The sequence below is a fragment of the Taudactylus pleione genome, unplaced genomic scaffold (assembly GCF_031769625.1).
Source record: "Taudactylus pleione unplaced genomic scaffold, aTauple2 ptg000533l, whole genome shotgun sequence".
NCBI classification, from domain to species: domain Eukaryota; kingdom Metazoa; phylum Chordata; class Amphibia; order Anura; family Myobatrachidae; genus Taudactylus; species Taudactylus pleione.
In genome coordinates this window covers 479,624-495,673 of record NW_028284935.1, presented here as the reverse complement: position 1 = coordinate 495,673, position 16,050 = coordinate 479,624, and positions in this window count along the sequence as shown.

Here is a 16,050-nt window from a genome sequence, read left to right as displayed (position 1 = left end):
TAACTGTGTTAATCTGTGGAGAGGAATGTGTGTGTTTATCTTTGGGGAGTAATGTGTGTGTTTATCTGTGCGGAGCAATGTGTGTGTTTATCTGTAGGGAGGAATGTGTGTGTTTATCTATGGAGAGCAATGTGTATGTTTATCTGTGGCGAGCAATGTGTGTTTTTATCTGTGGGAAGCATTGTGTGTGTTTATCTGTGGGGAGCAATGTGTGTGTTTATCTGTGGGGAGCAATGTGTGTGTTTGACTGTGGGGAACAATAACTGTGTTAATCTGTGGGGAGGAATGTGTGTGTTTATCTGTGGGGAGTAATGTGTGTGTTTATCTGTGCGGAGCAATGTGTGTGTTTATCTGTAGGGAGGAATGTGTGTGTTTATTTATGGAGAGCAATGTGTATGTTTATTCGTGGCGAGCAATGTGTGTGTTTATCTGTGGGAAGCATTGTGTGTGTTTATCTGTGGGGAGCAATGTGTGTGTTTATCTGTGGGGAGGAATGTGTGTGTTTATCTGGGGGGAGCAATGTGTGTGTTTATCTGTGGGGAGCAATGTGTGTGTTTATCTGTGGGGAGCAATGTGTGTGTTTAACTGTGGGGAGCAATAACTGTGTTTATCTGTGGAGAGGAATGTGTGTGTTTATCTGTGGGGAGGAATGTGTGTGTTTATTTGTGGGGAGTAATGTGTGTGTTTATCTGAGGGGAGCAATGTGTGTGTTTATCTGTAGGGAGGAATGTGTGTGTCTATCTATGGAGAGCAATGTGTATGTTTATCTGTGGGGAGCAATGTGTGTGTTTATCTGTGGGAAGCAATGTGTGTGTTTATCTGTGGGGAGCAAAGTGTGTGTTTATCTGTTTGGAGCAACATGTGTGTTTATCTGTGGGGAGCAATGTTTGTATTTCTCTGTGGGGAGGAATGTGTGAGTTTATCTGTGGGGAGCAATGTGTACCTTTATCTGTGGGGAGCAATATGTGTATTTATCTGTGGGGAGGAATGTGTATGTTTATCTGTGGGGAGCAATGTGTGTGTTTATCTGTGGGGAGCAATGTGTGTGTTTATCTGTGGGGAGCAATGTGTGTGTTTATCTGCTTGGAGTAATGTGTGTGTTTATCTGTGCGGAGCAATATGTGTATTTATCTGTGGGGAGGAATGTGTGTGTTTATCTGTGGGAGCAATGTGTGTGTTTATCTGTGGGGAGTAATGTGTGTGTTTATCTGTGAGGAGCAATGTGTGTGTTTATCGGTAGGGAGGAATGTGTGTGTTTATCTATGGAGAGCAATGTGTGTGTTTATCTGTGGGGAGCAATGTGTGAGTTTATCTGTGGGTAGCAATGTGTGTGTTTATCTGTGGGGAGCAATGTGTGTGTTTATCTGTTTGGAGCAACATGTGTGTTTATCTGTGGGGAGCAATATGTGTATTTATCTGTGGGGAGGAATGTGTGTGTTTATCTGTGGGGAGCAATGTATGTGTTTATCTGTGGGGAGCAATATGTGTATTTATCTGTGGGGAGGAATGTGTATGTTTTTCTGTGGGGAGCAATGTGTGTGTTTATCTGTGGGAAGCAATGTGTGTGTTTATCTGCTTGGAGTAATGTGTGTGTTTATCTGTGCGGAGCAATATGTGTATTTATCTGTGGGGAGGAATGTGTGTGTTTATCTGTGGGAGCAATGTGTGTGTTTATCTGTGAGGAGCAATGTGTGTGTTTATCTGTGGGGAGCAATGTTTATGTTTATCTGTGGGGAGCAATGTGTGTGTTTATCTGTAGGGAGGAATGTGTGTGTTTATCTATGGAAAGCAATGTGTGTGTTTATCTGTGGGGAGCAATGTGTGTGCTTATCTGTGGGGAGCAATGTGTGTGTTTATCTGTGGGGAGCAAGGTGTGTATATCTGTGGGGAGCAATATGTGTGTTTATCTGTGGGGAGCAATGTGTGTGTTTATCTATAGGGAGGAATGTGTGTGTTTATCTATGGAGAGCAATGTGTATGTTTATCTGTGGGGAGCAATGTGTGTGTTTATCTGTGGGAAGGAATGTGTGTGTTTATCTGTGGGGAGTAATGTGTGTGTTTATCTGCTTGGAGTAATGTGTGTGTTTATCTGTGGGGAGCAATATGTGTATTTATCTGTGGGGAGGAATGTCTGTGTTTATCTGTGGGGAGCAATATGTGTGTTTATCTGTAGGGAGCAATGTTTATGTTTATCTGTGGGGAGCAATGTGTGTGTTTATCTGTAGGGAGGAACGTATGTGTTTATCTGTGGGGAGCAATATGTGTGTTTATCTGTGGGGAGGAATGTGTGTGTTTATCTGTGGGGAGCAATGTGTGTGTTTAACTGTGGGGAGCAATATGTGTTTATCTGTAGGGAGCAATGTGTGTGTTTATCTGTAGGGAGGAATGTGTGTGATTATCTATGGAGAGCAAAGTATATGTTTATCTGTGGGGAGCAATATGTGTGTTCATCTTTGGGAAGCAATGTGTGTGTTTATCTGTGGGGAGCAATGTGTGTGATTATCTGTGGGGAGGAATGTGTGTGTTTATCTGTGGGGAGCAATGTGTGTAATTATCTGTGGGGAGCAATGTGTGTGTTTATCTGTGGGGAGGAATGTGTGTGATTATCTGTGGGGAGTAATGTGTGTGTTTATCTGTGCGGAGCAATATGTGTATTTATCTGTGGGGAGGAATGTGTGTGTTTATCTGTTGGAGCAATGTGTGTGTTTATCTGTGAGGAGCAATGTGTGTGTTTATCTGTGGGGAGCAATGTTTCTGTTTATCTGTGGGGAGCAATGTGTGTGCTTATCTGTGGGATGCAATGTGTGTGTTTATCTGTGGGGAGCAACGTGTGTGTTTATCTGTGGGGAGGAATGTGTGTGTTTATCTGTGAGGAGCAATGTGTGTTTATCTGTGGGGAGCAATATGTGTATTTATCTGTGGGGAGAAATGTGTGTGTTTATCTGTGGGGAGCAATGTGTGTGTTTATCTTTGGGAGATGCAATGTTTCTGTTTATCTGTGGGGTGCAATGTGTGTGTTTATCTGTGGGGAGCAATGTGTGTGTTTATTTGTGTGGAGGAATGTGTGTGTTTATCTGTGGGGAGTAATGTGTGTGTTTATCTGTGTGGAGCAATATGTGTATTTATCTGTGGGGAGGAATGTGTGTTTATCTGTGGGAGCAATGTGAGTGTTTATCTGTGAGGAGCAATATGTGTGTTCATCTGTGGGGAGCAATGTGTGTGTTTATCTGTGGGGAGGAATGTATGTGTTTATCTGTGGGCAGCAATGTGTGTGTTTATCTGTGGGGAGCAATGTGTGTGTTCGACTGTGGGGAGCAATAACTGTGTTAATCTGTGGGGAGGAATGTGTGTGTTTATCTGTGGGGAGTAATGTGTGTGTTTATCTGTGCGGAGCAATGTGTGTGTTTATCTGTAGGGAGGAATGTGTGTGTTTATCAATGGAGAGCAATGTGTATGTTTATCTGTGGCGAGCAATGTGTGTGTTTATCTGTGGGAAGCATTGTGTGTGTTTATCTGTGGGGAGCAATGTGTGTGTTTATCTGTGGGGAGCAATGTGTGTGTTTGACTGTGGGGAGCAATAACTGTGTTAATCTGTGGGGAGGAATGTGTGTGTTTATCTGTGGGGAGTAATGTGTGTGTTTATCTGTGCGGAGCAATGTGTGTGTTTATCTGTAGGGAGGAATGTGTGTGTTTATCTATGGAGAGCAATGTGTATGTTTATCTGTGGCGAGCAATGTGTGTGTTTATCTGTGGCAAGCATTGTGTGTGTTTATCTGTGGGGAGCAATGTGTGTGTTTATCTGTTTGGAGCACCGTGTATGTTTATCTGTGGAGAACAATATGTGTATTTATCTGTGGGGAGGAATGTGTGTGTTTATCTGTGGGGAGCAATGTGTGTGTTTATCTGTGGAGAGCAATATGTGTATTTATCTGTGGGGAGGAATGTGTATGTATATCTGTTTGGAGCAATGTGTGTGTTTATCTGTAGGGAGCAATATGTGTATTTATCTGTGGGGAGGAATGTGTGTGTTTATCTGTGGGGAGCAATATGTGTGTGTTTATCTGTGGGGAGCAATGTGTGTGTTTATCTGTGGGGAGCAATGTGTGTGTTTATCTGTGGGGAGCAATGTGTGTATTTATCTGTGGGGAGGAATGTGTGTGTTTATCTGTTTGGAGCAACGTGTGTGTTTATCTGTGGGGAGCAATATGTGTTTTTATCTTTGGGGAGGAATGTGTGTGTTTATCTGGGGGGAGCAATGTGTGTGTTTATCTGTGGGGAGCAATGTGTGTGTTTATCTGTGGGGAGCAATGTGTGTGTTTAACTGTGGGGAGCAATAACTGTGTTTATCTGTGGAGAGGAATGTGTGTGTTTATCTGTGGGGAGGAATGTGTGTGTTTATCTGTGGGGAGTAATGTGTGTGTTTATCTGAGGGGAGCAATGTGTGTGTTTATCTGTAGGGAGGAATGTGTGTGTCTATCTATGGAGAGCAATGTGTATGTTTATCTGTGGGGAGCAATATGTGTATTTATCTGTGGGGAGAAATGTGTGTGTTTATCTGTGGGGAGCAATGTGTGTGTTTATCTGTGGGAAGCAATGTGTGTGTTTATCTGTGGGGAGCAATGTGTGTGTTTATCTGTGTGGAGCAATGTGTGTGTTTATTTGTGGGGAGGAATGTGTGTGTTTATCTGTGGGGAGTAATGTGTGTGTTTATCTGTGCGGAGCAATATGTGTATTTATCTGTGGGGAGGAATGTGTGTTTATCTGTGGGAGCAATGTGTGTGTTTATCTGTGAGGAGCAATATGTGTGTTCATCTGTGGGGAGCAATGTGTGTGTTTATCTGTGGGGAGGAATGTATGTGTTTATCTGTGGGGAGCAATGTGTGTGTTTGACTGTGGGGAGCAATAACTGTGTTAATCTGTGGAGAGGAATGTGTGTGTTTATCTTTGGGGAGTAATGTGTGTGTTTATCTGTGCGGAGCAATGTGTGTGTTTATCTGTAGGGAGGAATGTGTGTGTTTATCTATGGAGAGCAATGTGTATGTTTATCTGTGGCGAGCAATGTGTGTGTTTATCTGTGGGAAGCATTGTGTGTGTTTATCTGTGGGGAGCAATGTGTGTGTTTATCTGTGGGGAGCAATGTGTGTGTTTGACTGTGGGGAGCAATAACTGTGTTAATCTGTGGGGAGGAATGTGTGTGTTTATCTGTGGGGAGTAATGTGTGTGTTTATCTGTGCGGAGCAATGTGTGTGTTTATCTGTAGGGAGGAATGTGTGTGTTTATCTATGGAGAGCAATGTGTATGTTTATCTGTGGCGAGCAATGTGTGTGTTTATCTGTGGGAAGCATTGTGTGTGTTTATCTGTGGGGAGCAATGTGTGTGTTTATCTGTGGGGAGGAATGTGTGTGTTTATCTGGGGGGAGCAATGTGTGTGTTTATCTGTGGGGAGCAATGTGTGTGTTTATCTGTGGGGAGCAATGTGTGTGTTTAACTGTGGGGAGCAATAACTGTGTTTATCTGTGGAGAGGAATGTGTGTGTTTATCTGTGGGGAGGAATGTGTGTGTTTATTTGTGGGGAGTAATGTGTGTGTTTATCTGAGGGGAGCAATGTGTGTGTTTATCTGTAGGGAGGAATGTGTGTGTCTATCTATGGAGAGCAATGTGTATGTTTATCTGTGGGGAGCAATGTGTGTGTTTATCTGTGGGAAGCAATGTGTGTGTTTATCTGTGGGGAGCAATGTGTGTGTTTATCTGTTTGGAGCAACATGTGTGTTTATCTGTGGGGAGCAATGTTTGTATTTCTCTGTGGGGAGGAATGTGTGAGTTTATCTGTGGGGAGCAATGTGTACCTTTATCTGTGGGGAGCAATATGTGTATTTATCTGTGGGGAGGAATGTGTATGTTTATCTGTGGGGAGCAATGTGTGTGTTTATCTGTGGGGAGCAATGTGTGTGTTTATCTGTGGGGAGCAATGTGTGTGTTTATCTGTTTGGAGTAATGTGTGTGTTTATCTGTGCGGAGCAATATGTGTATTTATCTGTGGGGAGGAATGTGTGTGTTTATCTGTGGGAGCAATGTGTGTGTTTATCTGTGAGGAGCAATATGTGTGTTTGTCTGTGGGGAGCAATGTTTATGTTTATCTGTGGGGAGCAATGTGTGTGTATATCTGTAGGGAGGAATGTATGTGTTTATCTGTGGGGAGCAATGTGTGTGTTTATCTGTGGGGAGCAATGTGTGTTTGTCTGTGGGGAGCAATAACTGTGTTTATCTGTGGGGAGGAATGTGTGTGTTTAACTGTGGGGAGCAACATGTGTGTTTATCTGCGGGGAGCAATGTGTGTATTTCTCTGTCGGGAGGAATGTGTGTGTTTATCTGTGGGGAGCAATGTGTGTGTTTATATGTGGTGAGCAATATGTGTGTTTATCTGTGGGGAGCAATGTGTGTGTATATGTGGGGAGCAATGTGTGTGTTTATCTGTGGGGAGCAATATCTGTGTTTATCTGTGTGGAGGAATGTGTGTGTTTATCTGTGGTGAGTAATGTGTGTGTTTATCTGTGGGGAGCAATGTGTGTGTTTATCTGTGGGAAGCAATATTTGTGATTATCTGTGGGGAGCAACATGTGTGTTTATCTGTGGGGAGCAATATGAGTATTTATCTGTGGGGAGGAATGTGTGTGTTTATCTGTGGGGAGCAATGTGTGTGTTTATCTGTGGGGAGCAATATGTGTATTTATCTGTGGGAGCAATGTGTATGTTTATCTTTGGGGAGCAATGTGTGTGTTTATCTGTGGGGAGAAATGTGTGTGTTTATCTGTGCGGAGCACTATGTGTATTTATCTGTGGGGAGGAATGTGTGTGTTTATCTGTGGGGGAGCAATGTGTGTGTTTATCTGTGGGAAGCAATATTTGTGTTTATCTGTGGGGAGCAACATGTGTGTTTATCTGTGGGGAGCAATATGTGTATTTATCTGTGGGGAGGAATGTGTGTGTTTATCTGTGGGGAGCAATGTGTGTGTTTATCTGTGGGGAGGAATGTGTGTGTTTATCTGTGGGGAGTAATGTGTGTGTTTATCTGTGCGGAGCAATATGTGTATTTATCTGTGGGGAGGAATGTGTGTGTTTATCTGTTGGAGCAATGTGTGTGTTTTTCTGTGATGAGCAATGTGTGTGTTTATCTGTGGGGATCAATGTTTCTGTTTATCTGTGGGGAGCAATGTGTGTGTTTATCTGTGGGATGCAATGTGTGTGTTTATCTGTGGGATGCAATGTGTGTGTTTATCTGTGGGGAGCAATGTGTGTGTTTATCTGTGGGGAGGAATGTGTGTGTTTATCTGTGGGGAGGAATGTGTGTGTTTATCTGTGGGGAGTAATGTGTGTGTTTATCTGTGCGGAGCAATATGTGTATTTATCTGTGGGGAGGAATGTGTGTGTTTATCTGTTGGAACAATGTGTGTGTTTATCTGTGAGGAGCATTGTGTGTGTTTATCTGTGGGCAGCAATGTTTCTGTTTATCTGTGGGGAGCAATGTGTGTGTTTATCTGTGGGATGCAATGTGTGTGTTTATCTGTGGGGAGCAATGTGTGTGTTTATCTGTGGGGAGGAATGTGTGTGTTTATCTGTTTGGAGCAACGTGTGTGTTTATCTGTGGGGAGCAATATGTGTATTTATCTGTGGGGAGGAATGTGTGTGTTTATCTGGGGGGAGCAATGTGTGTGTTTATCTGTGGGGAGCAATGTGTGTGTTTATCTGTGGGGAGCAATGTGTGTGTTTAACTGTGGGGAGCAATAACTGTGTTTATCTGTGGAGAGGAATGTGTGTGTTTATCTGTGGGGAGGAATGTGTGTGTTTATCTGTGGGGAGTGATGTGTGTGTTTATCTGAGGGGAGCAATGTGTGTGTTTATCTGTAGGGAGGAATGTGTGTGTCTATCTATGGAGAGCAATGTGTATGTTAATCTGTGGGGAGCAATATGTGTATTTATCTGTGGGGAGAAATGTGTGTGTTTATCTGTGGGGAGCAATGTGTGTGTTTATCTGTGGGAAGCAATGTGTGTGTTTATCTGTGGGGAGCAATGTGTGTGTTTATCTGTGGGCAGCAATGTTTCTGTTTATCTGTGGGGAGCAATGTGTGTGTTTATCTGTGGGATGCAATGTGTGTGTTTATCTGTGGGGAGCAATGTGTGTGTTTATCTGTGGGGAGTAATGTGTGTGTTTATCTGTGCGGAGCAATATGTGTATTTATCTGTGGGGAGGAAGGTGTGTTTATCTGTGGGAGCAATGTGTGTGTTTATCTGTGAGGAGCAATATGTGTGTTCATCTGTGGGGAGCAATGTGTGTGTTTATCTGTGGGGAGGAATGTATGTGTTTATCTGTGGGGAGCAATGTGTGTGTTTGACTGTGGGGAGCAATAACTGTGTTAATCTGTGGAGAGGAATGTGTGTGTTTATCTGTGGGGAGTAATGTGTGTGTTTATCTGTGCGGAGCAATGTGTGTGTTTATCTGTAGGGAGGAATGTGTGTGTTTATCTATGGAGAGCAATGTGTATGTTTATCTGTGGCGAGCAATGTGTGTGTTTATCTGTGGGAAGCATTGTGTGTGTTTATCTGTGGGGAGCAATGTGTGTGTTTATCTGTGGGGAGCAATGTGTGTGTTTGACTGTGGGGAGCAATAACTGTGTTAATCTGTGGGGAGGAATGTGTGTGTTTATCTGTGGGGAGTAATGTGTGTGTTTATCTGTGCGGAGCAATGTGTGTGTTTATCTGTAGGGAGGAATGTGTGTGTTTATCTATGGAGAGCAATGTGTATGTTTATCTGTGGCGAGCAATGTGTGTGTTTATCTGTGGGAAGCATTGTGTGTGTTTATCTGTGGGGAGCAATGTGTGTGTTTATCTGTTTGGAGCAACGTGTGTGTTTATCTGTGGAGAGCAATATGTGTATTTATCTGTTGGGAGGAATGTGTGTGTTTATCTGTGGGGAGCAATAAGTGTATTAATCTGTGGGGAGGAATGTGTGTGTATATCTGTTTGGAGCAATGTGTGTGTTTATCTGTAGGGAGCAATATGTGTATTTATCTGTGGGGAGGAATGTGTGTGTTTATCTGGGGGGAGCAATATGTGTGTGTTTATCTGTGGGGAGCAATGTGTGTGTTTATCTGTGGGGAGCAATGTGTGTGTTTATCTGTGGGGAGCAATATGTGTATTTATCTGTGGGGAGGAATGTGTGTGTTTATCTGTTTGGAGCAATGTGTGTGTTTATCTGTGGGGAGCAATATGTGTATTTATCTGTGGGGAGGAATGTGTGTGTTTATCTGGGGGGAGCAATGTGTGTGTTTATCTGTGGGGAGCAATGTGTGTGTTTATCTGTGGGGAGCAATGTGTGTGTTTAACTGTGGGAAGCAATAACTGTGTTTATCTGTGGGGAGGAATGTGTGTGTTTATCTGTGGGGAGGAATGTGTGTGTTTATCTGTGGGGAGTAATGTGTGTGTTTATCTGTGAGGAGCAATGTGTGTGTTTATTGGTAGGGAGGAATGTGTGTGTTTATCTATGGAGAGCAATGTGTGTGTTTATCTGTGGGGAGCAATGTGTGAGTTTATCTGTGGGTAGCAATGTGTGTGTTTATCTGTGGGGAGCAATGTGTGTGTTTATATGTTTGAAGCAACATGTGTGTTTATCTGTGGGGAGCAATATGTGTATTTATCTGTGGGGAGGAATGTGTGTGTTTATCTGTGGGGAGCAATGTATGTGTTTATCTGTGGGGAGCAATATGTGTATTTATTTGTGGGGAGGAATGTGTATGTTTTTCTGTGGGGAGCAATGTGTGTGTTTATCTGTGGGAAGCAATGTGTGTGTTTATCTGCTTGGAGTAATGTGTGTGTTTATCTGTGTGGAGCAATATGTGTATTTATCTGTGGGGAGGAATGTGTGTGTTTATCTGTGGGAGCAATGTGTGTGTTTATCTGTGAGGAGCAATGTGTGTGTTTATCTGTGGGGAGCAATGTTTATGTTTATCTGTGGGGAGCAATGTGTGTGTTTATCTGTAGGGAGGAATGTGTGTGTTTATCTATGGAAAGCAATGTGTGTGTTTATCTGTGGGGAGCAAGGTGTGTATATCTGTGGGGAGCAATATGTGTGTTTATCTGTGGGGAGCAATGTGTGTGTTTATCTATAGGGAGGAATGTGTGTGTTTATCTATGGAGAGCAATGTGTATGTTTATCTGTGGGGAGCAATGTGTGTGTTTATCTGTGGGAAGCAATGTGTGTGATTATCTGTGGGAAGGAATGTGTGTGTTTATCTGTGGGGAGTAATGTGTGTGTTTATCTGTGGGGAGCAATATGTGTATTTATCTGTGGGGAGGAATGTCTGTGTTTATCTGTGGGGAGCAATATGTGTGTTTATCTGTAGGGAGCAATGTTTATGTTTATCTGTGGGGAGCAATGTGTGTGTTTATCTGTAGGGAGGAACGTATGTGTTTATCTGTGGGGAGCAATATGTGTGTTTATCTGTGGGGAGGAATGTGTGTGTTTATCTGTGGGGAGCAATGTGTGTGTTTAACTGTGGGGAGCAATATGTGTTTATCTGTAGGGAGCAATGTGTGTGATTATCTGTAGGGAGGAATGTGTGTGATTATCTATGGAGAGCAAAGTGTATGTTTATCTGTGGGGAGCAATATGTGTGTTCATCTTTGGGAAGCAATGTGTGTGTTTATCTGTGGGGAGCAATGTGTGTGATTATCTGTGGGGAGGAATGTGTGTGTTTATCTGTGGGGAGCAATGTGTGTAATTATCTGTGGGGAGCAATGTGTGTGTTTATCTGTGGGGAGGAATGTGTGTGTTTATCTGTGGGGAGTAATGTGTGTGTTTATCTGTGCGGAGCAATATGTGTGTTTATCTGTGGGGAGGAATGTGTGTGTTTATCTGTTGGAGCAATGTGTGTGTTTATCTGTGAGGAGCAATGTGTGTGTTTATCTGTGGGGAGCAATGTTTCTGTTTATCTGTGGGGAGCAATGTGTGTGCTTATCTGTGGGATGCAATGTGTGTGTTTATCTGTGGGGAGCAACGTGTGTGTTTATCTGTGGGGAGGAATGTGTGTGTTTATCTGTGGGGAGCAATGTGTGTTTATCTGTGGGGAGCAATATGTGTATTTATCTGTGGGGAGAAATGTGTGTATTTATCTGTGGGGAGCAATGTGTGTGTTTATCTGTGGGAAGCAATGTGTGTGTTTATCTGTGGGGTGCAATGTGTGTGTTTATCTGTGGGGAGCAATGTGTGTGTTTATTTGTGGGGAGGAATGTGTGTGTTTATCTGTGGGGAGTAATGTGTGTGTTTATCTGTGTGGAGCAATATGTGTATTTATCTGTGGGGAGGAATGTGTGTTTATCTGTGGGAGCAATGTGAGTGTTTATCTGTGAGGAGCAATATGTGTGTTCATCTGTGGGGAGCAATGTGTGTGTTTATCTGTGGGGAGGAATGTATGTGTTTATCTGTGGGCAGCAATGTGTGTGTTTATCTGTGGGGAGCAATGTGTGTGTTCGACTGTGGGGAGCAATAACTGTGTTAATCTGTGGGGAGGAATGTGTGTGTTTATCTGTGGGGAGTAATGTGTGTGTTTATCTGTGGGGAGCAATGTGTGTGTTTATCTGTGGGGAGCAATGTGTGTGTTTGACTGTGGGGAGCAATAACTGTGTTAATCTGTGGGGAGGAATGTGTGTGTTTATCTATGGAGAGCAATGTGTATGTTTATCTGTGGCGAGCAATGTGTGTGTTTATCTGTGGGAAGCATTGTGTGTGTTTATCTGTGGGGAGCAATGTGTGTGTTTATCTGTGGGGAGCAATGTGTGTGTTTGACTGTGGGGAGCAATAACTGTGTTAATCTGTGGGGAGGAATGTGTGTGTTTATCTGTGGGGAGTAATGTGTGTGTTTATCTGTGCGGAGCAATGTGTGTGTTTATCTGTAGGGAGGAATGTGTGTGTTTATCTATGGAGAGCAATGTGTATGTTTATCTGTGGGGAGCAATATGTGTGTTCATCTTTGGGAAGCAATGTGTGTGTTTATCTGTGGGGAGCAATGTGTGTGATTATCTGTGGGGAGGAATGTGTGTGTTTATCTGTGGGGAGCAATGTGTGTAATTATCTGTGGGGAGCAATGTGTGTGTTTATCTGTGGGGAGGAATGTGTGTGTTTATCTGTGGGGAGTAATGTGTGTGTTTATCTGTGCGGAGCAATATGTGTGTTTATCTGTGGGGAGGAATGTGTGTGTTTATCTGTTGGAGCAATGTGTGTGTTTATCTGTGAGGAGCAATGTGTGTGTTTATCTGTGGGGAGCAATGTTTCTGTTTATCTGTGGGGAGCAATGTGTGTGCTTATCTGTGGGATGCAATGTGTGTGTTTATCTGTGGGGAGCAACGTGTGTGTTTATCTGTGGGGAGGAATGTGTGTGTTTATCTGTGGGGAGCAATGTGTGTTTATCTGTGGGGAGCAATATGTGTATTTATCTGTGGGGAGAAATGTGTGTATTTATCTGTGGGGAGCAATGTGTGTGTTTATCTGTGGGAAGCAATGTGTGTGTTTATCTGTGGGGTGCAATGTGTGTGTTTATCTGTGGGGAGCAATGTGTGTGTTTATTTGTGGGGAGGAATGTGTGTGTTTATCTGTGGGGAGTAATGTGTGTGTTTATCTGTGTGGAGCAATATGTGTATTTATCTGTGGGGAGGAATGTGTGTTTATCTGTGGGAGCAATGTGAGTGTTTATCTGTGAGGAGCAATATGTGTGTTCATCTGTGGGGAGCAATGTGTGTGTTTATCTGTGGGGAGGAATGTATGTGTTTATCTGTGGGCAGCAATGTGTGTGTTTATCTGTGGGGAGCAATGTGTGTGTTCGACTGTGGGGAGCAATAACTGTGTTAATCTGTGGGGAGGAATGTGTGTGTTTATCTGTGGGGAGTAATGTGTGTGTTTATCTGTGGGGAGCAATGTGTGTGTTTATCTGTGGGGAGCAATGTGTGTGTTTGACTGTGGGGAGCAATAACTGTGTTAATCTGTGGGGAGGAATGTGTGTGTTTATCTATGGAGAGCAATGAGTATGTTTATCTGTGGCGAGCAATGTGTGTGTTTATCTGTGGGAAGCATTGTGTGTGTTTATCTGTGGGGAGCAATGTGTGTGTTTATCTGTGGGGAGCAATGTGTGTGTTTGACTGTGGGGAGCAATAACTGTGTTAATCTGTGGGGAGGAATGTGTGTGTTTATCTGTGGGGAGTAATGTGTGTGTTTATCTGTGCGGAGCAATGTGTGTGTTTATCTGTAGGGAGGAATGTGTGTGTTTATCTATGGAGAGCAATGTGTATGTTTATCTGTGGGGAGCAATGTGTGTGTTTATCTGTGGGGAGCAATGTGTGTGTTTGACTGTGGGGAGCAATAACTGTGTTAATCTGTGGGGAGGAATGTGTGTGTTTATCTGTGGGGAGTAATGTGTGTGTTTATCTGTGCGGAGCAATGTGTGTGTTTATCTGTAGGGAGGAATGTGTGTGTTTATCTATGGAGAGCAATGTGTATGTTTATCTGTGGCGAGCAATGTGTGTGTTTATCTGTGGCAAGCATTGTGTGTGTTTATCTGTGGGGAGCAATGTGTGTGTTTATCTGTTTGGAGCACCGTGTATGTTTATCTGTGGAGAACAATATGTGTATTTATCTGTGGGGAGGAATGTGTGTGTTTATCTGTGGGGAGCAATGTGTGTGTTTATCTGTGGAGAGCAATATGTGTATTTATCTGTGGGGAGGAATGTGTGTGTATATCTGTTTGGAGCAATGTGTGTGTTTATCTGTAGGGAGCAATATGTGTATTTATCTGTGGGGAGGAATGTGTGTGTTTATCTGTGGGGAGCAATATGTGTGTGTTTATCTGTGGGGAGCAATGTGTGTGTTTAACTGTGGGGAGCAATGTGTGTGTTTATCTGTGGGGAGCAATGTGTGTATTTATCTGTGGGGAGGAATGTGTGTGTTTATCTGTTTGGAGCAATGTGTGTGTTTATCTGTGGGGAGCAATATGTGTTTTTATCTGTGGGGAGGAATGTGTGTGTTTATCTGGGGGGAGCAATGTGTGTGTTTATCTGTGGGGAGCAATGTGTGTGTTTATCTGTGGGGAGCAATGTGTGTGTTTAACTGTGGGGAGCAATAACTGTGTTTATCTGTGGAGAAGAATGTGTGTGTTTATCTGTGGGGAGGAATGTGTGTGTTTATCTGTGGGGAGTAATGTGTGTGTTTATCTGAGGGGAGCAATGTGTGTGTTTATCTGTAGGGAGGAATGTGTGTGTCTATCTATGGAGAGCAATGTGTATGTTTATCTGTGGGAAGCAATGTGTGTGTTTATCTGTGGGGAGCAATGTGTGTGTTTATCTGTGTGGAGCAATGTGTGTGTTTATTTGTGGGGAGGAATGTGTGTGTTTATCTGTGGGGAGTAATGTGTGTGTTTATCTGTGCGGAGCAATATGTGTATTTATCTGTGGGGAGGAATGTGTGTTTATCTGTGGGAGCAATGTGTGTGTTTATCTGTGAGGAGCAATATGTGTGTTCATCTGTGGGGAGCAATGTGTGTGTTTATCTGTGGGGAGGAATGTATGTGTTTATCTGTGGGGAGCAATGTGTGTGTTTGACTGTGGGGAGCAATAACTGTGTTAATCTGTGGAGAGGAATGTGTGTGTTTATCTGTGGGGAGTAATGTGTGTGTTTATCTGTGCGGAGCAATGTGTGTGTTTATCTGTAGGGAGGAATGTGTGTGTTTATCTATGGAGAGCAATGTGTATGTTTTTCTGTGGCGAGCAATGTGTGTGTTTATCTGTGGGAAGCATTGTGTGTGTTTATCTGTGGGGAGTAATGTGTGTGTTTATCTGTGGGGAGCAATGTGTGTGTTTGACTGTGGGGAGCAATAACTGTGTTAATCTGTGGGGAGGAATGTGTGTGTTTATCTGTGGGGAGTAATGTGTGTGTTTATCTGTGCGGAGCAATGTGTGTGTTTATCTGTAGGGAGGAATGTGTGTGTTTATCTATGGAGAGCAATGTGTATGTTTATCTGTGGCGAGCAATGTGTGTGTTTATCTGTGGGAAGCATTGTGTGTGTTTATCTGTGGGGAGCAATGTGTGTGTTTATCTGTTTGGAGCAACGTGTGTGTTTATCTGTGGGGAGCAATATGTGTGTTTATCTGTGGGGAGCAATGTGTGTGTTTATCTGTGGGGAGGAATGTGTGTGTTTATCTGGGGGGAGCAATATGTGTGTGTTTATCTGTGGGGAGCAATGTGTGTGTTTATCTGTGGGGAGCAATGTGTGTGTTTATCTGTGGGGAGCAATATGTGTATTTATCTGTGGGAGGAATGTGTGTGTTTATCTGTTTGGAGCAACGTGTGTGTTTATCTGTGGGGAGCAATATGTGTATTTATCTGTGGGGAGGAATGTGTGTGTTTATCTGGGGGGAGCAATGTGTGTGTTTATCTGTGGGGAGCAATGTGTGTGTTTATCTGTGGGGAGCAATGTGTGTGTTTATCTGGGGGGAGCAATGTGTGTGTTTAACTGTGGGAAGCAATAACTGTGTTTATCTGTGGGGAGGAATGTGTGTGTTTATCTGTGGGGAGGAATGTGTGTGTTTATCTGTGGGGAGTAATGTGTGTGTTTATCTGTGAGGAGCAATGTGTGTGTTTATCGGTAGGGAGGAATGTGTGCGTTTATCTATGGAGAGCAATGTGTGTGTTTATCTGTGGGGAGCAATGTGTGAGTTTATCTGTGGGTAGCAATGTGTGTGTTTATCTGTGGGGAGCAATGTGTGTGTTTATCTGTTTGGAGCAACATGTGTGTTTATCTGTGGGGAGCAATATGTGTATTTATCTGTGGGGAGGAATGTGTGTGTTAATCTGTGGGGAGCAATGTATGTGTTTATCTGTGGAGAGCAATATGTGTATTTATCTGTGGGGAGGAATGTGTATGTTTTTCTGTGGGGAGCAATGTGTGTGTTTATCTGTGGGAAGCAATGTGTGTGTTTATCTGCTTGGAGTAATGTGTGTGTTTATCTGTG